The sequence below is a fragment of the Dermacentor albipictus genome, chromosome 4 (assembly GCF_038994185.2).
Source record: "Dermacentor albipictus isolate Rhodes 1998 colony chromosome 4, USDA_Dalb.pri_finalv2, whole genome shotgun sequence".
NCBI classification, from domain to species: Eukaryota; Metazoa; Arthropoda; class Arachnida; order Ixodida; family Ixodidae; genus Dermacentor; species Dermacentor albipictus.
Genome location: NC_091824.1, coordinates 88,865,083 through 88,887,361, shown reverse-complemented (window position 1 = coordinate 88,887,361; position 22,279 = coordinate 88,865,083).

Below are 22,279 nucleotides of genomic sequence, written 5' to 3'. Positions count from 1 at the left end.
CCAGCTTCCTTGGCGGAAAGTGATATTCCTTATTCGAAATAGAAAACGACAAGTAAACAGCCATCGCAACGAAAAAAACTTTTAAATTGAAAAAAAAATAGTTTAGAGAGAATTGTAAAACGCACACAAAATAATACATTTTCATAATTAAATAATCGTGAAATTTGTATTCGGAATCGAAAAAAAAATAAGTATCCGTACTTTACAGTCTTAAGGTATTGCGAAAAAAAATAACACTATGTATGCAATGTGTCTATTTGCCTTATTCGTGGGATGTGGAACATTGGTTGGTTTTCGGTATACATTGCACGCGAGTTTTTTGTCTTACGTGAGACATAACATTTTTGACAACTACGAAAGCTGATTGATGGTGGCAGTAGAACGTTACAACAGATGAAAAATGTAGCTCCTTTGTCCACGCAGGCATCCATGTCCAATGACTCAATAGGACGAAAGTGCCGTTCATATCATTTATTAAAAAAAATGAAAGCGTCTCTAAATTTTCTAGGGGGATATGGTGTTGGCGCTAGTGATCTCAACCAAGTAAACTATTTCTTGAGCTGACTTTTGTACAGGAATGAAAGATTTATGGAGCTTTACGGGTAACGTTCCTTTAAAATTATTGCTGGTTATAAAGAAACCAATTTCATTACGGCAAGATAATGCGACTGCACAGAAAAGAAATTTCACGAGTCTGCCATTCGATTTATAAAACCTTACAACATGGATGATTGCGCTTGTTGCTGTTCTATATTTTGCGGGAAGAGCAAAAGTTAGACAAAGAAACGTAACCAAGAATGCATGAGGACGTTCTCGGGTTTCCTCGTTTATGACATGTAACACCACGAGACGCTTGCGCGTAAGAGTATTTTGTAAACATGTTTCAGCACTATACAACCCGACTTCGATGTTATGATTGGAATATTCATCATATATTGGAAACCTTGCTGCTTAAGAGAAAATTACATAAAATTAATTATAATTTATGACTACGTGAGCATGGGGATTGCCTGCGATGAGAAATTTTTTTTTACTGATTAGAAGATGATTAGTCAGCAGCAGTCTGAGAAAATGACTAGCCTGCAGCATATATGTTGTATCGAACGTTTTGCGTTGTTGTTGGGAATATACAGACGACGCACACACGTGATGGCAGCCTCGGAACGTGACATTTAGGCTCAGAGCTGTCAGCCCTGTTGCCCCCTCCCACCTCCCGTTTGCTCTGTTCTGATGTTCATTGCTGTAGCATGCACTTTTTCCTGTAACATTGCACCAGATATACAATCACGCTACGAGTGAACCAGAAACAATAGAAAGAGAGCCATGTGCATGCCGGTAGCAACTGAAACAGCTGGGTGCAAAAGATGGCATGTGCTGACAGACCGCGTGCTTGAATATTGTTGCACTTACCGGCCGTGTGCTCCAGCAACTGCGTTTTGCGGCTCGGGTCGGTCCTCCGTTGGAGCGAGAGAAGGATGGCTCGGATATTTTTGAGCGTTAACGCATGCGAGCGATTAAAGAAGGCTAGAAGCATATGCGAGCCATAAAAGCGAGGAAATAGACATCTCATAAGACGGTTCATTAGTGGATACGAGTGGACGCGTTGAGATACCAAAGATAGACAGGATTAGCTCACGAGTGAGTGGCTTTTTATCCGGGGCTACGTGCAGCAGGGAAGACGCGGACCGCAGAGAGCTCACTTGCCCTGAAAGCAGACCTGAACGAAGTCGAGTGTCTGGCGTGGAAAGTTCCGGTTCCTCTTTAAATAAAACAAAATAATAGACGCTTTTCCGTCACGTTTTGAGGCCTAAGTGCTTGAGTGCGAAGTTGACACCCAAAGAAACAGGCCGCGAAAACGTGGATCACGCTCTCCCATGTCTTCCGCTTTACAAGGGAGGCTGCACTTCCCTTTAGAATCCGGCTGTACCACTTGTGATAATAACGAGCCAACGGTATTCGTAATAAGACGTGCGAGATGCGGTGAGAAATTAGTAAGCGAAATGTTTCATTGGGCGTAAGAAAATGTGTAGATCGCGCAGAGTTCCCCGAACAAGACCATAAACGAAGTTAACATATTCGCCTGGAAAAATTCTGAAATGCGGACAATGACAAAAACTTTGCTACGCGTTGAGAAAAAAAAGCATGATGAATGTGCACTGCTATTTTGCTTGGCCCACTCAGAAGCACATCTTTCGTTGCTGACAAACGTCATAACCACTTCAAAAAAGTCACCTCTAAAAACGAGTGAGTGTGCCAGACTTTGAGTTTCCAACACTTTGTAGTCAGCGAGCGTTGGACTGCTATTATGCATCGGTGCAGTTTGCATGACCATACCAATTTGAATGGCGTCAATAAATGAAATTGTCAATTTCAGTGTTGAGAACACCATAGTATGTGGGAACTGCGTGCGACCGCTAATTACAGTGAATATATTCGTGTGTAGGGGCCCACTCGACGTCGACTTCCAGTGGCTTTGAGGTGATGCGTTGAAGAAAGTTGCAACCGCTGTATATACACACCTTCTTTCACCATATTTATATGCCACTCTGGAGTCCATGATAATGGTGGCGTATTCTTGATGCGCGTGGGTGACGATGAGGAATGTGATGCTGCTTTTTCGTCTTCAAGTGTGCGAGTGCTGTTAAGTGGGGGGGGGGGGGGGGGCTGATAGATCTTCCTGCAGGTCGGAGTTAACTATACCGGCTGTGTGGGTGTTCCTGTGCTTCCGAATCGCTGTAAAGCGTGGTTGGAAGTGGCCCGTAGCGCTTGTGAAGGGCTAGTGAGCGTGCCTTGTGCCTGGGGGTGATCCGGGCGCTAGTTTTTTTTCTTTTCTTTCTTCTTTTTTTGTGCGGGGGGGGAGGTGTTGAGCAGGAGGGTCTGCTTTCATGTGCGATACCTTGCGTGGAGTATCACATGCCTCACACTATTTGCCGGTGCGGTGGGGTGAGGTTCATGCGCTCCTGCAGTCTTGTTAAGGGGGATTCCATAGTTTCTCTAGAGGTCGTATAGACTCCAAGCGCGTCTAGCCGAAGGGTGACAGTACCTGGTGGAAATCAGCGGGCTTCTTTTTTATAGGCTTTGCGAAGGAGGGCAGTCAGCTTGTCCAGATACCTCAGCGTGAGTGGCAGGTACGGGGCCATGTACGCATCAGTAGTAGTTTTGCACCCTTCCACAACTTCTGTGCATTCTAGAAAGTAACGTTTTATGTCACCAAGAGTGTTGTACAATGAACAGGTTGGCGAGGGCAACCAGCGTGTGTCATCGTGTGTCACCACGCCGGCGTTAGTGCTAACCGCGAGCGAATGAGTCCGATGATCACGCAGGACTGGTATGGAGGGCTACTTTGAGGATTGAAAGTGGTTTACGATGGTCGTATTTGATACGTTATTGTTACAACGCAAACAACAAACACGAAGAGGAGGCACGAAACTACAGGACCATGCGCTCGTACTGTCGTTTCATGTCTCCGCTTCGTCGTCGTTGATTACGCTTTAGTAATTATGAACCAATACCAAATAGCCAAATGCAGTGCTCTCATCTTTGATAGCTGTTGGTTGTATTGACTTACTCTCTCCGGCAGTCCGTACGTTAGTACGTAGTGCATAGTGGACATGAGCATTTGCATCTTCGATTCTGAATACGCTGTGTAATGAATGCCATTGAAAGTCCAGGTGAAATAATAGCCTGCGTAGCAGCTTGAGGCTGCGTGACGCCCGCTGTAGGCAAATGTGCTGCAGAAGTACTTGTTCCAGTACCTGTAGTGCTGACTTGCGGACCGATAGGCCACTTTATGTCGTACTGTGCAAGATATATGTTACCGAAAGTATCATAATTGAAGTTTCGGATGTTTGTCCAACCGATGCCTTACGTAACAATGCCATACTTACTGCGGGTTATACTGTGCCAGCTATCGCATCAGTGCATCGAATTATGAGCGAAACTACAACATTTTGTTAAACACTAAATGACATCTTCCCAAAAATATTCTTTCTTTATTATCGATGGTAATTTCTGTTGGTTAGTTTAGTTCTTGCCGGCTCACGAGCTGCAATAACGATAGCAAATATTATTGATGTTTGAGGATCATTAAATAATGTAGGTTTTTCTTGCTCACCAAAGATTCAATATAGCGGCGAGCACAAATACGTGGCTCGTGCTTGGAGGTCATTCGGTCACGCACAGTCAAGGAGATAGAAATGTTTGAAGATATTCCTTGGCTTGAAGGCACAGTGTCGTCCTATAAGGCAGCTTGAAGCTTTTTGCTTTATCGGGTCTGACCCGTTCCATGTTCCAAGAAATAAAATAGAGAAGGTCTGCTCTTACAAAAGCACAGAGTTGACATATCTCACGTGTCCAGTGATTAGAATTTATCTAAAGTACTCCAAAGCTTTTTGATGAGTGCCGCTAGTTCACCAGGTAGCATGAGATGTTTTGTTCTTTTTTGTGATCGTGGTGTGACCGATATACGGTTCTTTTGAAGCCTTTAGCTTGAAGATCACATGAACGTAGGCGAATGCGACATTCATGCCTTCTTTTACTCAGAAAGGCGAAGTTCATGAGCCTTTTATCTTAAAGGTTGCTGTACTCCTCACATAGTCAAAAAAGTGCCTGAGGTTTAACCCTTGTGAGCCTAGTTATCACGAGCGAAAGGTCTCTTTGGCTTGGTTTTGCAAAGACTGTGCACAAAGTGTTTCATTAAAGTTAGACCACACTCTTTCACACACATTACACACGGTGCCGAATGGGTTGTCAGTGAGCTCGGGCTGAAACCTGGCCGTCGCAGTCGGGCAGCCGAAGGGTGTGGTTCATCAAATGTTCATTGTGGGCGCCGTTGTTTGTATCCACGGCTTTGTCTCCTTCGCCTTGTTGTAGTTTGTGCGGCTGATTGACGACGACCGTTGCAGTACCTTCGATCTTGGCACGCTTCTACGCTAGGTAAGCTTGTCTATAACATGCTAATGTGGCCTCCCTTTGCTCCAGTGTTTCAGCAGGCTACTTTCCCTTTGCTTGAGATTTCACAACCTGACGTCTAGCTATACCTACTGGATGATTGGAGTCAGCCTGTCGCTTGCGCTGAAACGCACGCCCAGACGGCCCAACTGGTGCGTTATCCGCGGCAAGACCGAGCGACCAAGCGCCGGTGAAGCAGCGGTTATACATGGTCATACCCTCGCCTAGTCACGTGGTACCGCAGTGGCGAGGTTCCGATCGAGCGCAGCGGCGCAGCTGCATCGCCTGTCCGCAGCGGATCAGGTGGCGCGATGTAAGACCTTCCATACTTACACTCCGGCTGTTCGTCATTGCGACGCGATGAATAACCTTGCGAGACACAGTGTAGTAGATCTTTCGCTCTACAAGAGTGCCAGTCAAGCAGTTCTGACCAGTATCTTAGCGTATTCTTCACTTTGGATTAAATATAGCTGCATAACAACCCCATGGACTTTATTTTAGTTGTTGAACCACTGTTTAGCCTGGTGAACTGCTGTTGCTTGGCTATATTTGGTTCGGCTAGACGAAGAAACAACTCATGCATTACTTCTTCGCCTTCAAGAGTGGAACGCGACAGCGTTCCCGTCGACCCGCCAAGGGGTGTAAGACAATGGGCTACAGGGCAGCGACTACGCGCCCCGCATTGGACGCGGTGAGCGTCGAGCAAAGCAGCGTTCGGCGCGGCAACGAAATGTGCGCCTGAGGAAGAGACGCACGCCTTAGAAACAGCGCGTTTCTAAGGCAACACCGCATTCACTAGAGGCGCTTTTGTACCGCTTTGAAGCGTTGTACTCGTGGCTCAGTGGTAGCGTCTCCGTCCCACACTCCGGAGACCCTGGTTCGATTCCCACCCAGCCCGTCTTGCAAGAGTTGAGCCAAGGCCACTTCTCCTCTGTCGTGACGTCACGGTGTCACGTGATTTCATGGTCACCGCCGCGCCTGAGGAGCTGGGTTGAGCCCTCGTAATATGCTTCGCATAAAAGTACTAGTGGGAACTCTGGCAATACGATTGTCCAGCTGTAATGGGAATGATGGTTTGCATATAGTGTGCCTAATATTTATGCTTATCCCTTTAAACTTTCTTGTGACATTGGTCATAACGATTCGTCTTTCTAAATTTCCAAGCGTTCACTTTCCAAAGGCAGCAACGCACTTAGTCTCCGATCACATGAATGCGTAAGCATAGCGAAATGTTTCCTTCATAACGCAACTTGCTGTTCGAAATAATGAGTTTGCGAAATCGCAGAGCCGTTTTAAGCCGGAAGGAGGAAGTTTGGGCAAATCCGTGCAACGCCCACCATTCCCATGCTAGCTGAAACGCCATGCATGCGGCTCCCCTATACACCAGGGCCAGAGTTCTCCCTATAGTAATTTTCGCTGGAAACTGTATGCCTGCAAAGGATCTTCTTGATGCACAAAACACCACATGGTTTCTTCCGGTATGATGACTTTCAACCGACACCATCTACAGGTTCTGTTTAGGGGCCGTTTATTCAGACAGCCGAGAGGACATTGAATGCCGTCTTGCTAGTGAATTGCAAACGAACTCACCCGGAACGTAAGGCCACAGAGGCTGCCGCTCGCCTGAAGACGAGTTACGTCGCAATGAAGCGGATTTCGGAACCAGCATCCTCCCAGAAACGAAAGCGCCGTTTCGTGTGGTTCCTCCAAACATGGTGCGCAGCGGTATAAAGCTTCAACGTCCTGATTCAGATGAAAGGAGCAGGAAGGAGGAGGAGAAAAAAGTGAAGGCGAGAGCGTGTGTAAGAGATTTCACAGCAGTTTTTTCACGGCAGCCAAGTTTAAGAACCGACAGGCGCACGAACGAGAAGCGTCAGGAGATCCGGCTCCAACTTGTGTACGCCAGACTCGCGGCCAGCGCGATCAAGATGTTATGAAGTGCGAGAGGGCAATCAACAAAATTTGAAGAGAGCGTGGCAGAGCCGACTTATCAGAGAGCTGCAGCCTCGTTCGTCGCTTCCACCAACTCCGCATAAGATGCTTAACGTGCTCTTGCTGGATTCTGTTACTAAATATGTTACTAAACTCCTTACTGGACAATTAAATGACTTCGTTGCATGTTTAGGGTGCTAGTGTGTAATTTTATGTCTGTGGCCTTGACCATATACATTTGAATGTGAAAAGGAGCAGTAGGTACCAATAATTGGCCTAAACCTTTCCAAAACCTCATATGTTAAAAAAAAAGAAGTCTCGGCGAGAAGCTAGACATTGCTATAAAAGGAGAATGTTTTTAGTTCGAACGCGAAAATATACCGCTTAGGTTAATTCCACTCCCCCTCCCGCCTCGCCGCCTTTTTGTGCGTTCAGCATAAGTAAAAGCGTGAAATCACAATAAATTCAGCAGACGGCGATACTGTTTCCCTAGGAAAGGACGGCGATGGAAGCAACCAGTTCTGCATTGATGATGACGAAATGCGGTGTAGCCTAGGTGATGTCTTTCTGATCGCTCGCAACAGTGCTAAGGTTTGCGGGCCACTGACCCCCGACAACGTTTAGCTATTGTAATGCATTAATTAAGTAGCCTATCCACAACAACAGACCACTTCAAGGAATAAAAAAAGTATTCGAATCCGCTCCTTTTTCTGCTTTTGTTAATTCGACTTTCTAAATTTTGTGACAAAATCTTGCTGTCCCAAAATAGCGGAATTAAGGGTACCGACGGTACCGAACGTGCCCTTTTCGGAATCAATCACAAGGCGTTGCACACGGCCCATGAGCCCACGTGCACTTGTTCCACAGTGTTTGGAACATTTGTGACCGCCTCCCTAAGTCCGCAGCACAAATCTTTCTTCTATACTGTTGGTATGAACGCCATGAATAAGCTAATTGCAATGCACTGATGTATCCTGTCCTTAAAAAAAGCAGACGCGCACTCAGCCTCGAGTCAATTCAATTGCTGCGGTAAACAGCAGCTCCAGTACTTTGTACCACTTCACTGCTATGTACCGTTTCACATAGCTACAGCGGCGTTCAAATAAAAACAAATCTTGCGCATTACTTCTGTAAACATTGATTCGTTTCTATGGTTGGAATTGGTATAGTTGTTCCAGTTATACAACGGAACGAATGTTTACATAAGCAATGTGCAAGATTTGTTTTGATTTGAACCCCACTGTACCCTGCTGAGTAATTTTTGTCTCATTGCAGCCCTGTATAAGCGGGCATATATGTGCCCTTAGTGGCTATGCGGTGACATGCGAAATTTTAAAGCGGAGCAATATCTGCCTCTTCTCACGACTTTACGGGCACTGCTGCTGCTGCTGTGGTCTTGCTCGCACGCACCGTTGGGTTTCTTGCAACACCACCAGGTGGCAATCGCCTCCGCGCATCCTGTTTGGAGCCGCCGTAGCAGCGTATTGTAGTTTGTGCCTATGGCATGGCCTGTGCTTGCTTTCGTATGCAATAAAAATGCAAGTGCTGGGCTGGGGAGGTCGCGTATTGAGCGGTGATATTGCAAACATTACAATCATTTATAACCTGTAGAGAGCGCTTCAAGCAGGTGTCCCAACAGCGTGCTGGCCACATATGCAGAAGGAGCACTTAAACACGCTTAAGAAAAATGGCTCCAAGGCGTGCACTCAGCGTCGAGGAAAGCCAGGCCGGAAACAAGCGTCGCGCGGAACAGGAGCATCTTCGCTACGCAGCGAAACGTGGTGCAGACCGCGAATGTATGTATACAATGTATACAAACAATTATAATAGTTAATTGAATTACGTGCAGCCCCATGATTCAATTAAAGTTTAACACTTTTGCCAGGATGCGGGGTGCCCATGTAAGGCAATGATAATGCTTAACCCTCTCAGACCGTTAACAATAACGCACAACACCACCTCAAACAAACAAAATATTCCTGTTTGTTCTGTGGACTACGCGGACAAACAGCAGTGATGCACACAAGGTGACATTTAACATGAGGTAATCATTCTCGTATTGAAATAAATGCTGAAGAAATTGCTCATTCGCTGCCAACATTACCGCTAACTGTCGTGAATCAAAGTAAAGAGCAAACAAAGTTCGCTTACATCGATTTGCACTGTGCGCAGGATCCACAGATATACTTCTACGTTTCCGGTTCGTCGTATACATGATACCGTAGCCACTCCTCCAATGATTTGCCCTACGACAATGGAACATACGGGAAGGGGTATGACGACTACGGATATTTGCGCAGGGACTTAGGTTTCAACGGAACCGTACAGCGTTTTCTAAGAAATATGAATCAGGACGGATAAAATAGTTTCAAATGCGACGAGAAATCTTGAGAAAGAACCAAGTTCTAGAAAGAGTCCAAGCGCAAAGCTCAACTTTGCCATCGCTGTCAATGTTGCACTAGAGCGTAACTCGCAAGTTTTTTGTATACTTAAGATGCAATCTAGAGTAATAAAGAAGCTATTGAATATTTGTATGATAACCTTTATAGTGCCACTCATTAAAATTATTTTAAAAGGCACAGTAAGGTTATAAAACAATTTGTTTGCCATTTTTTTATGTGAAATAGTTAGGGAGGACCAGGAGGTGAGTTGATGCCCCTGTTGGCTCTTAGTAATTATTATTAAAGCTTATTTTCAACAACTGAAGTAGGAATTTCATGTATTCAGATACTGCGTGCAATATAACCCGTTAACAATGTTTTGTGAAGAGGGAAAACTTTTAGCTACGATTTCGTGATCAGGAGCTCTTTAGCGACCAACCTTCCCCTATGCCGCAGTTAATGAAGAACAGCACTGTTTTACCAATCTGCAGACCACAGTTAGAGGTGATACTCCTTGATTCCAGTGCTACAGCCACCATACCGTTTTAATGGAAGCGTCAGCCCTCCAGTTCTCCCAATGTACGTCACCGTGACTGCGCCTTTACCTTCGTTAGCACAGAGCTGGTAGGAAGAACAAATGGGCGCTGTGCTGGTAACGCATTGATCTGTCTCATGCAATCCACGGGCCTCTGTTAATGCCTATAGTGGAGTTGCAAATCTTTTGTCTCTTTCCTCCTTCCTTCTTTCTAAACTGCTGTTTCTCCGAATAGGGATGTGGTTAACGACCCTGTCTCTCCTATATCTAGGCGTGGTGTGCAGAAGCGTTTCAGGTGGTATTTTTCTTTGATGATGAGTAGTGTTTAATGGCGCAAGGGCCAGGTTTGGCCAAAGAGCGCCATGACAGGTGGTAATGTTGACGATGTGTTGTGGGTGACGTGCGTAATGAACTCATCATGGTAGGTGAGATATGGCTGTAAAAGGGCCTAAAACTTCCGCGGTAAGTGGAGTAGAATACATAGGTGCTAAAATAATGATGATGACTAGGGTGTGATATGGGCTATGGCAATGGACTTTCGTTAAAACATGATGCAATAAAACTTAACACTGACAAGAGAGTTTCAAGAGAGCCCTTGAATGCAGGGCTGTTAGTCGTGTGCTTAAAAGTTACCTGGCCAGATGATTTTCAGTGTGTCCGTTTCGGCTAAAAACTCTAAGACTGTTTGCAGGTTAAAAAGAGGTTCATCGCTAAGAAAAAATGCAGGGTGAAGGGGTAAATTCTCGCGATATGCAGCAGGGAAATACTTTTTCCTCTCTGTTTCTATTGCAGCGCACTCAATAAGAGCATGGAGGACAGTGAGATTATAGCCGCACTTAGCACAAGTTGGAGGATCGCCCCCAGTCAAGAGATGAGTGTGGGTGCCGTATGTGTGGCCTATCCTTAATCGGCAGAGAAGTACTTCCTTGTACCTTGCTATTTTCCCATTTATCCAGTTCCCCAGTTTTGGCTTTATTATATGAAGCTTATTCATTTTTTGTGTATCCCATTCGCCCTGCCAGTGATTCCTCAATTTACTGCGTAGAAAGGGCTTTAGGTCTGTGGCAGGGATGGGGATATTTGAATCTGCCTCGCTAAAAATTACTGACCTAGCACTTTCGTCAGCAGCTTCGTTGCCTTTTATACCTTTGTGACCAGGTACCCAGCATATTATAATCGATTGATTGCACATATATGCGGAACATAACAAGCTATACAGCTCATTAAAAACAGAGTTCTTATGCTTTCGTAAGCTAATTAGGGCTCTCACTACACTTAATGAGTCTGTAAATACAACAGCCTTAGCGATATTTTTTAGCCGTATGTGTTGAATAGCCTTAAGTATGGCGTATGCTTCCGCTGTAAAGATACTGGTGTGTGGGTTTAGTGGCCCAGATGTTGAAAGTGAGGGTCCCAGAGCTGCGTAAGCAACACCAGTTGGAGACTTCGAAGCATCTGTGTAAAATTCATCACATGAGTACTTTTCCTTGAGTTCTATAAAATGCGAATATATGTGTGCCTCCGGGGCTCGTTTCGATATTTCTAAGAACGAGATGTCGCATTGGATAGTCTGCCACTCCCAAGGCGGTGGAAGCCGTGTAGGAGCCATTAAGTCATTGTGTAAAAGAGGGACCCCTGTTTTTTCTGATAGTGCTTCCAACCGGAGGGACAGAGGAGGCCTAGTGGCTGGGCGGTTACGAAACAGCCTAGCAGTGGACAAGTCACATATAGTGAAATGACAAGGATGTTCAACATCTGAGTTAACTTTTAGGGCGTAGGAGAAAGTTAAATATGTCCTTTGGTAGTGCAATGACCATTCGTTTGATTCGACGTAGAGGCTTTGCACAGGGCTAGTCCTAAAGGCGCCTGTAGCAAGGCGGATACCTAAGTGGTGAATAGGATCAAGCATTTTCAGAGCACTAGGTCTGGCAGAATTATAGACTATTGCTCCGTAGTCAAGGCGTGTTAATGTTAGACTTTTGTAGAGCTTTAAAAGGCACCGCCTGTCGCTGCCCCAAGAAGTACGTGACAACAGCTTCAGCAGGTTCATAGACTTGAGGCACTTTGATTTCAGATACTTCAAGTGTGGTACAAAAGTCAGCTTACTATCTAAAAGGATTACTATCTAAAAGGATTCCGAGGAATTTGTGTTCATGGCTCATAGATAGCCGTTCTCCATTTAAATCTATTGCGGGGTCCACCATTATACCTCTCTTGTTAGAAAATAGGACGCATGTACTTTTTTGTGGGTTTAGTTTGAAACCGTTTTGGTCCGCCCACTTAGATAATTTATTTATGCAAAGCTGTACTTGTCGCTCGCAGATACTTAGGTTACATGATTTGAACCCTATCTGGATGTCATCCACATATACGGAATAAAACATTGTATGTGGTATGGCAGTCTGGATCGAATTCATTTTGACAATAAAAAGAGTGCAGCTCAGCACACCACCTTGTGGAACACCGGCCTCTTGCGTAAATGGACGAGACAGAACGTTACCAACTCTAACACGGAACGTCCGATTGGAGAGGTAACTCTGAATCACGTTCAGCAAGTTGCCTCGAACTCCCATTTCAGACAGGTCACGGAGAATTCCAAAGCGCCAGGTTGTGTCATATGCCTTTTCCATATCTAAAAATACTGACAGGAAGAACTGTTTGCGGACAAAGGCATCACGGATATTTGTCTCGATACGGACAAGGTGATCTGTTGTGGATCTGCGGTCCCTAAAACCGCACTGTAAGGGATCAAGTATTTTGTTGCTTTCAAGAAAATGGATGAGGCGATGGTTAATCATCTTTTCAAATAATTTGCATAGACAACTAGTGAGAGCTATAGGTCTATAACTGTTGGGTGAGGAAGGGTCCTTGCCCTCTTTGAGAATAGGGATTACGATTGCTTCTTTCCAGACAGAAGGAATGTATCCGGCAGAGAACATGGAATTGAAGAGTGACAGCAGTGTTTTTTGGGTTTCAGGGTGTAAGTGTCTAATCATCTCATACATTATTCTGTCACTTCGTGGAGCGGACTTGTTGCAACAGTTCAGTGAGGCTTGGAACTCAGCCATTCCAAATGGACGATTGTATACTTCGTTGGAAGTGCCTTTCCCACCCAGTGTCATCTGTTCTGCTTGTCGACGTAATTTTAGGAATGTATCTGTGTAATGAGATGTACTGGAAATGTGTTCGAAATGTGCTCCTAGACAGTCAGCCTGGTCCTGAAGAGTATCTGTTTGCGTGTTTACTAATGGTAGGGGATGAGTATCGCGGCCTTTTATTTTGTTTACTCTGTTCCAAGCTTTTCTTTCGTCTGTATATGAATTAATACTAGAGATGTATTTCTGCCAGCTTTCCCTTTTGGCAAGGCGGCGCGTCCTTCTACCTTCTGATTTTATTTTCTTGAAGCTGATCAAGTTCTCGGTAGTTGGGCAGTCGCGAAGGCGACCCCAAGCCTTATTTTGAATTTTGCGGGCTTCCCTACACTGCTCATTCCACCAAGGAATGCGTCGTTTAGAGGCTGATCCATTCGTTTGAGGGATACATATTGATGCAGCCTCCATTATAAACGCCGTCAAATATGTCACTCTATCATCGATTGAGAGAGTACAGATGTTCTCCAAGGTCAAATGTGTCAGCTCTCTGTATCGTTCCCAGTCAGCACAGTCCACCTTCCAACAGGGCAAATGTGGAGAAAACTTATCGCTTTTTGTTAATTTTAAGACTATTGGGAAATGGTCACTCCCATACGGATTTTTGATCACTTTCCACTCCAGGTATGGCACTAGTGTACTTGATGTTATGCTTAAGTCAATAGATGAGAACGTTTTGTTTGCCACGCTGTAGAATGTAGGTTCTTTCTTGTTCAGTATGCATGCATTGGAAGATAAAAGGAAGTTTTCTAATAAGCGCCCTCTCGTATCACAACGAGAACTTCCCCAGAGGGTGTTGTGCGCATTTAAATCGCCCACTACAATGTATGGTTCGGGGAGTTCTGTGATAAAGCTCTCGAATTCTGTTCTGGAAAGTTGATGGCTCGGAGGAATGTAAAGAGAGCAAACAGTAACTAGCTTATCAAATAGCACGGCTCTGATTGCCACTGCCTCAAGGGGCGTTTGCAGATGTAAATGCTTACAGGCGATACCCTTATCGACTATAATAGCAACACCGCCTGACGAGGCGTAGGCGTCACTTCGATCTTTCCGGTAAGTGGCATACTGTTTGAGAAAGTTAGTATGTGAAAGATTTAAGTGTGTCTCTTGCACACACAGCACCCTTGGATTAAACTTGCGAAGGAGTTCCTTAATGTCATCAAGATTGTGTATTAGACCTCTGACATTCCAATGCATTACTTGTGTGGCCATATTGGAAGTGTTTTATGGTGCGTGTGAAGAGATATGGATTAGGTTGGTTCAAGGGACCTTTCCAGGCCCCTTGACCCGGGGTATTTCTTTTTTCTTGGCGCGCTCCAGGGAGCAACGCCGTTCCTTCGGCGTCTGAGACGCCGGAGAAGTTTTTGCTACATCCATCGCCTCATCAGAGGCGCTGGATGATGCCCGCTCAGCGGACACGCGCGGGGTTTTTTCGGGCCTGTCTGCACGAGCAGTGGCCCGGGGACCGGCAGGCTCGGAAGTCTGCTGGCCCTTCGTGGTAGGGGGCGGAAGAGCAGTGGCTGCTCCCGCCAGGGGGGCTGATGGCGTAACCGCCGTCACACTCCGTGTGACTTGCGCGGCCGCCAAAAGATGTGGCGCTGCCCCCCGGTGCGTCACATCACTGTAGGACGGATTCGATTGATTGTGGACACTAAAGCGCTTGCGCGCTTCTGGAAAAGTGATGTTTAGTTTTACCTTCAGTTCGATTATTTGTTTTTCTTTCTTCCATGACGGACACGATCGTGAATAGGCGGGGTGGTCTCCGTCACAGTTAGCGCAGTGGGTTGGAGAAGAACAGTTGTCTGAAGCGTGGTCTTTAGATGCACATTTTGCACAAGTGGCACGCCCTCGGCAGCTCTGAGACCCGTGCCCAAAACGCTGACACTTGAAGCATCGGCGCGGATTGGGAATGTACGGTCGTACGCGTAGTTTACAATATCCCGTCTCTAATGAATCAGGTAGTTCACTTGTTCCAAATGTTATTATTAGATGCTTTGTTGGAATTTCCTTGTCGTCACGCCTTAACTTGATTCGTTGCACCTTCACCACGTTTTGGTCTTGCCATCCGTCCAACAGCTCGCTCTCACTAAGATCAAGGAGGTCGTCATCAGAAATGACACCACGCACAGTGTTCATAGACCGGTGGGGGCCCACAGATACAGGGATGTCACCAAACGCAACAAGTTTCGTCAGTTTGCTGTATTGGAGCTTGTCACGTACTTCCAGAAGAAGGTCGCCGCTTCCCATCTTAGTTACTTTGTAACCAGAACCGATTGCTTCTGTCAGGCATTTTGCGACCACAAACGGGGATATTGTACGGACTGTCTTTGTTTCGTGTTGACTATGTATTACGTGGTACTTGGGAAATATTTCTTTTGGTTTGAAGAGAAAGTTGAATGTTTCATCGGTGCGCCCCCTCTTCAGGGAGCGATCAAGGAGTGGGGGGAAATTTGAAGCCATATATAATTACTGTATTCGGCAGGAATGCCCGCCGCCCACCTGGGAGCCCAACCTGGGGACGTCACAGGATTAGAAACATTCTATTCTGCGTACGCCAGCGGTACAATCCCACTATAACCTAATATATATACCCAAGACTGGATATATTACACAAGGTTAACCCTTGCCGCCAGGAAATAAGGAAGTAATAAGAAGTGAAGAGAAGACAGGAGAGATAGAAAAGTGGGAGAGAAAGACGAAGAATGGAGAGGAGGACAGGAAAAGGCGACTGCCGATTTCCTCCAAGTGGGTCAGCCTGGAGGTGCCGTCTATGTGAAGCCGAGGCCGAAGAGGTGTGTTGCCTCCACCGGGGGGCCTTAAAGGTCCAAACACCCAGCTTCAGCTCAACCCCCAGGATCCCCTTTTCCCCAGACACGGCTAAGCCGCGCACGGCTACACGCGGGAGGGTCCAACCCTCGTGTGCTCGGGTACGTGGTGTCGCAACACACCAAACGCCTGCTCACGCAGACGCCCCTGCGGGGGGTATTTTTCTTTGTTCGGGGACTTGATAATGTTTGAAATAAAGGAAAGGTAAGTAATAAATAGTTTTTTCCAGGATTTTTGAATGTTCTTTACAGCTCTGAAGCTGACACAACTGCAGGTAACCATCGTATTAGAAGTCGCCAGGATTTCGCAATGCGGAAATGCACATATGTCAGGATCGCATTGCTTGTCCCGTTGTCTGCACTATTTGCCATGTTTCACGTGCACCAACAAGCACAGACTAATTAAAGCCCTCATCGAATTAGAGCTGAGTTCGACGCACAGCTGTTATAAAGTGAAAGTTTAACCGTTTAACAAGCAGCTCTCCTTTCTTTTTTTTTCCTTTTCTGATTCTGTAGTTCTATTGTGTACCATCTATAGATAGCACACATGGTAGTATACGCACCTGTTTCCAGGCTTATAAAAGGGCCGAACGATTGAACTTCACTTGCAGTCCATATTGTAGAGATTTGGAGGAAGTAGCTACGGCAAAATGTGCCGAATAAGCGGGCGCGGTTTCTTAGTAATCTCACTCGTTGAGTTTTCTCCAGCCATTTCTTTTCACTGTGAGCTACAATGCATATTGACTTTCTTCGCACGTCAAATGTTTCCTGCAGTTGCGGAAACAGGTTGATGCAGTCCGTCCTTTGCAGTCTGTTAGAACGGAAAGAAAACAAAAACGAAAAACGAAAAAAGAGCAATATTTTTGACCGAAACGAAAACGTAACCGACACGTTATTTGCTATTCTGTTTCAGAGTGAAACCGAAACTGCTTTCTTGGTTTTCGGCTAAAGGGGATAGTGGGCCATCGAAAACAACCAACGTCAGGCAAAGTCAGCCGTAGCACGTATCTCAGGGGTCCCTATTAGCGCGCATATTAATCAGGCAAGGATAGCGCCAGCGATAACGAGTCAAGAGCTCTACTAATCTAAGCCTAACGCTCGATTCACTAGCAGATCGGCATCGTTCCAACATCCTTGGCTTGCGTGCTGAAGAGCTTATCGTTTCGTTTGCTACGGGTACAACGCTTTCTTGCCGTAGTTTTATCATTAGTTTGTGTTTGTTTAAGGTCGCTTTATCGCAACAGCGGTCTTGCATTTCGGCGAGTACACTCGGTGACTTTCTGCTTCTGACATCATGCTCAGTGCATTGAGTCAATGCATTCAGCATTGTCATAATTAGTAATTCATTCAGAAAGATAGGTACTATGTTCTTATCAAAACTTTGCTACGCAAATTTATACATGCAAAGAAAAACCGCTATAATCCTTTACGGATTATACTTTTCTGCGTTACAGAGCAGAACAGGAACGGAACTTTTTTCTCTGGAATGAAACTAAAACCAGAACAAAAGACAGTTCGTTCCGACACACTGGTACTTTGTGACTTTTTCGTATCAGATCATTCCTAACTATTTAGCAGAGACATTTGGTCCCCTCATCAATAAAGCACTAAAGGTCGCTCACTTTTCGTAATTTTGTGTATCTCACATTTAGCAAAATGCGTCCGGTTATGACTTGGTGGGAGGCTAGTCGGCTGTGGATCATTAGGATAATTTAACACCTCGAACAGACGAAACGCAAGAATACAGCCGCGAAAACTGGCGCTGACCATTCACTACATTTCTTGAGATCCGCGAAATATGTGCCTTAAATCGGACACACAAAAATAAATAACCAAAGAGATAGAGAAACCACATGTACGTGGCTAGCGCCTAATGAGAATAGCTTTTTCGTCTAAACATTTTCATCTACGGTAGGTAGAACTCCAAATCTGACCTGTACATGCCAAGTGTCACTAGCATTCATTAATTTAACCCTAGACTTCCACTTCTCCGACTGTCACCTAACCCAGTCGTGGTTAAAACATCTTGGATTTAGTACTTACAACCAGCCCGGAAACAGTCCAGAAAATAACATACTTAGTTGGCTTTAGCGACCAAAATCTACTCCAATTAACCATTAATATTCCTTTACCATATACAGACACAGCAAAAAAAAAAGAACAAAGAAGAAAATTTACACTCTAAAGGGATGACTATGCTACTTTTAATGCTGACATAGGATTTTTTTTAACAATGCATTTCTTCCTTCCTTCTAAGTCGAATGCTCGAGGAAAACCGGGTACTCTTTCGACACAAATTACGTTCATTAGTAAAGCAGCACATCACAGTAATCAGAATATCCAATGATAAATAATATCCTTGTTTCACCAATTTCCTTCGGCGGCGTCAAAACAAAAAGAAACGCGCATACAGGTGTGGCAAACACTTGGATTCCCTATGGGCTCGGCAACAATACAATCAGGGTTCAAAAACTACAACTCCGCTTTATGCCCTGCTCATCGTAAGTATCTTTTACATGACCTTCCGCCTCTGCTCAATGTGCACCCTAAAAAGTTTGGCAAGACATCTCTCTTACCCGCGACACTAATCACATTTCTTTAGATGATAGCGGTCACGTGCCTCTTCCCAGACACTGAATGTCCTTCTTACTTCAATACATATTTTTGAACTGTCTTTAGTACAGATCACCCCACCCTACCTGATTTTCCCGACTTCCCGACTATCAGTACATGACTCCTATCGACATTACTGTCGACGGTATTGTATCCCTTGTAAACAAACTTAAGTTATCTAATTGTCGTGGTGCCGATGGCAATAATACTAAAATACTAAAGAACACAGTTATGACTTCTAGCAAAATATTATATCGTATCGTCAGAGAGTCACAAACTTCAGAAGAGCTCCCGTGAGATTGCAAGACTGCGGAACCAGTTCCTATATTAAAAAAACAGCGACAGGTACCAGATAACTACTGGCCAGTCTCATTCCCATGTATGTGTTGTAAAATGCTGAAGCATATAATTGTCTCTCACATATATAACTGGAATCAAACTTTTTTCACGAATCAGCATAAACACAGGAAAATTTGTCGTGTGAGACAGAGCGTATAAAATTCAAAATTGACTTGCATTTTGCATGGACTGCAACGTTCAGATAGAATCTTCATGGACTTTTCCAAAACGTTTGATTGCGTAGCCCACTGCCTCCTAGTTTCAAAGTAAAACGCACTAAGATTATATTCACTGACACTAGCTTGGCTCCAGAACATTCTTTATTATCGCGGATAGGTTGAAATCATTAACAATCTTTCTTGGCCCCTATCCTAAGTCATTATCTAGCGTAACACGAGGTAGTGCTCTTGGGCCACTACTATTTATAATATGCATTAAAGACATTCCCAATAACTTAGGATCCCGAGCACGTGCCTTCGTGGACGACTGCATTATTTACCGCCCCATAACCAGCCCCGATGACGACCTCCTCTTTCAAAACAACCTTCAGTTTATTTGGGATGGGTTTACTACTTAGTTAATGACTCTAATTTCATCTAAATGCAGAGTCTGCAATGTCTTTTACTTGTGAACACACAGTCTCTCATTTCCCTTATCGCATAAACCACAACCAGACTTTTTTTCAGCAACTTCATACAAGTACTTGGGCATTCATCTCGTACGAAGCCTTTCCTGGACTGGGGTGCTTATCACTGGGGTGCTTATGCTGAAACCTACGTAATTCACCCTCCAACATCCACAACTTAGCTTACTAGATGTTTGTTCGCCCGCAGCTCAAATTCGCCTAACCGATTTGTTCACCTTATCATAACAACCTAATCAGCTTATTAGAATTAGTTCAGAATAGGGCCGTTAGGTTTATCTAACGTAACTACACTTACAATTCACGCATCCCACAAGCATCTCATAAAGCTTGGTATTTCACTTGCACCCTTAAAAACTCGCCGTGATTTTTCCCCTGTGTCATTACTTTACACATTCATGCGGCTAGGAGATCTTTACAGCTTGAAGAAACACCTTGCGCATCCCGGCGAATAAATAATCACCTCAGCTAAACGCGCATCTATGGGAACACTCATGCATTCAATGGGTCAGCGCTTCCTCGTGCTATGAGGTTATGGAACGCTATTAATGATTTCATCGTCTCCGAAGCAAGTGTTGCTAAATTCCGCCTGCTCATTGGTTTATATTCCACTACGTAACTTTGGCAAATGGCATGATGTCTCTTCTTTTGTTTTCCAGTTTTATGTGTCGTGTACGCTCTATTGTTTCATTTTTGACTTCATTAAATTATGTGGTTTTACGTGCCAAAACCACTTCCTGATTATGAGACACGCCGTAGTGGAGGACTCCGGAAATTTAGACCACCTGGGATTCTTTAACGTGCACCTAAAGCTAAGTACACGGGTGTTTTCGCATTTCGCCCCCATCGAAATGTGGCTGCCGTGGCCGGGATTCAATCCCGCGACCTCATGCTCAGCAGCCCAACACCATAGCCACTGAGCAACCACGGCTGGTCATTTATGACTTCATTATTTTGCTAATTATTCTTGTAATTTTTATTCTTTGACGTCGGAAGGGCTACTTTTGTACATTATTATTTTGTTTGTAGAATGAACGGTATGTTCTGTTTTTTCTTTACAGGATACACTGCCATATCTTATCTTTAAGCACTGTTATAATATTTGTATAAAATGTTGTGTGTACATTATTATACTGTCTATTTTTCATGCAGGTATGTTACGTTTTCTTATATACCCATTATATATATTCATTTAGTCCTTACCGTGATGCCCCCCTTAACCAATGTCTCATACGGGGCCTCTAAGAAAACATTGTGTATATATATATATATATATATATATATATATATATATATATATATATATATATATATATATATATATATATATATATATATATATATATAAAATAAATAAATAAATAAATAAATAAATAAATAAATAAAAAGACATTGCTTCGCCTTTTCTGTCAGCGTCAGGAACGCCATGCTCAAATATGCGTCTTGAAACAGCACGTGCTGAAAAGCTAGAAAAAGTAACAATTGTACCGTATTTGCATCGCATTTCGCGCAGCCTCAAAAATGTGGCTAAAAAAAAATTGGTGCCCAGCTGGTGTTATCCGCTCATGCAGGATCCTTGCAAGCGCGTTAAAAATAAAGAGAAATGGCACCGGTATTTTTCTACGCAGCAGACATTTTGCGGAATGTGCAGGGAACACGGTTTATTGTATTTCCCTGTCCTGTGGCAAGGTGCATATAGGGCAAAGTGGCACATGCATAAGCGAGAGGTTAGAAGAGCACTGCTGCATTATTCGGAGTCTAGTCCTTGGTGGAATTCACGGTAAGGAATAGGCTCCGAATTATGAATACCTTCTTCAGGAAGTGGACTTGGAAAAGCCCAAACGGAGAACTAATAAATGACGTAGATTTCATACTCTGTGCCGGTCAGAGCATAGTGCACGATCATAAGGCAGTGATCATAGGTGAATGACATCCAGGATGTCCCTCATTTCGACGCAGTAAGGGTAAAAGCAGACGAATTGAGAGTTTTGCTCGCAAACAATTGTGCAGTTCTAGAACAGGAAGACAAAAATAACGTAAAGTAATGGATGGGAAACCATAACCACTGCAGGCTGATTTCAGAAGCGGCAATCGAAGTAGGAGGTAAGGCACTGTGATATGTGCAGTGTGCGAGACAGTGCCGTAGTTGGGAGATGAAAAGAAGAGGATGACAAAGGGTGCGCGCGTGGAGGTGAATCGTGTACTAGCTGAAAGAAGACGACGTCGAAGAACACCATGCATGAGCACGACCGATGCAAGAAGATAAAATAAAAGGAAAGGGATCCAATTGGGAAAATCCACGGAGCTCCCAGGGTCCAGTCGCCGGGGAACGCGGGGCTCCGAAGGTCACGAATCCGCAAGAGAGAAACGGGCCATAGCGGAAGGAAAGGGAGGCGTGCTGGCAGAACGGCGGAGTTCAGGGAGGTCCAGGAAGCGACGCAGGTCGAAGGTCGGCCATCGGACCGGGAGACGAAGACGGGCTGTCGGGTTTCGGACCCGAGCTACCAGGACTTCACCCGACCGGAGCCTCCCGAAAGCTTGTTCTTGGGCGTCGCAACTCCATCTAATCAAAGGTGGAGGAGTTATTATGACTGAAAAACTTGCGGCTATTTACGCACCTCCCCTCAAGGCTTCAAGTGTACCGTAGAGCTGAAAGAATGTCAACGTTATACTAACCCATAAAAACGGAGGTGTTGAGGATGGAAGAATTAAAGACCCATCAGATTGCTTTCAGTATTGTATATGATGACGGCGGGCACTCACTGTCAAAACGCTGGCATGAGAAAACGTTTTGATAGCGTCTGCTAGGCCGCCCGAGTAGAACCCCGAGTACCCGACCCGCCGCCTTCCCCTCCGGCACCTTGCACGGTATAGAAGACAGAACGCTTCATCCCGCCTTCCTCCCTTTCGCA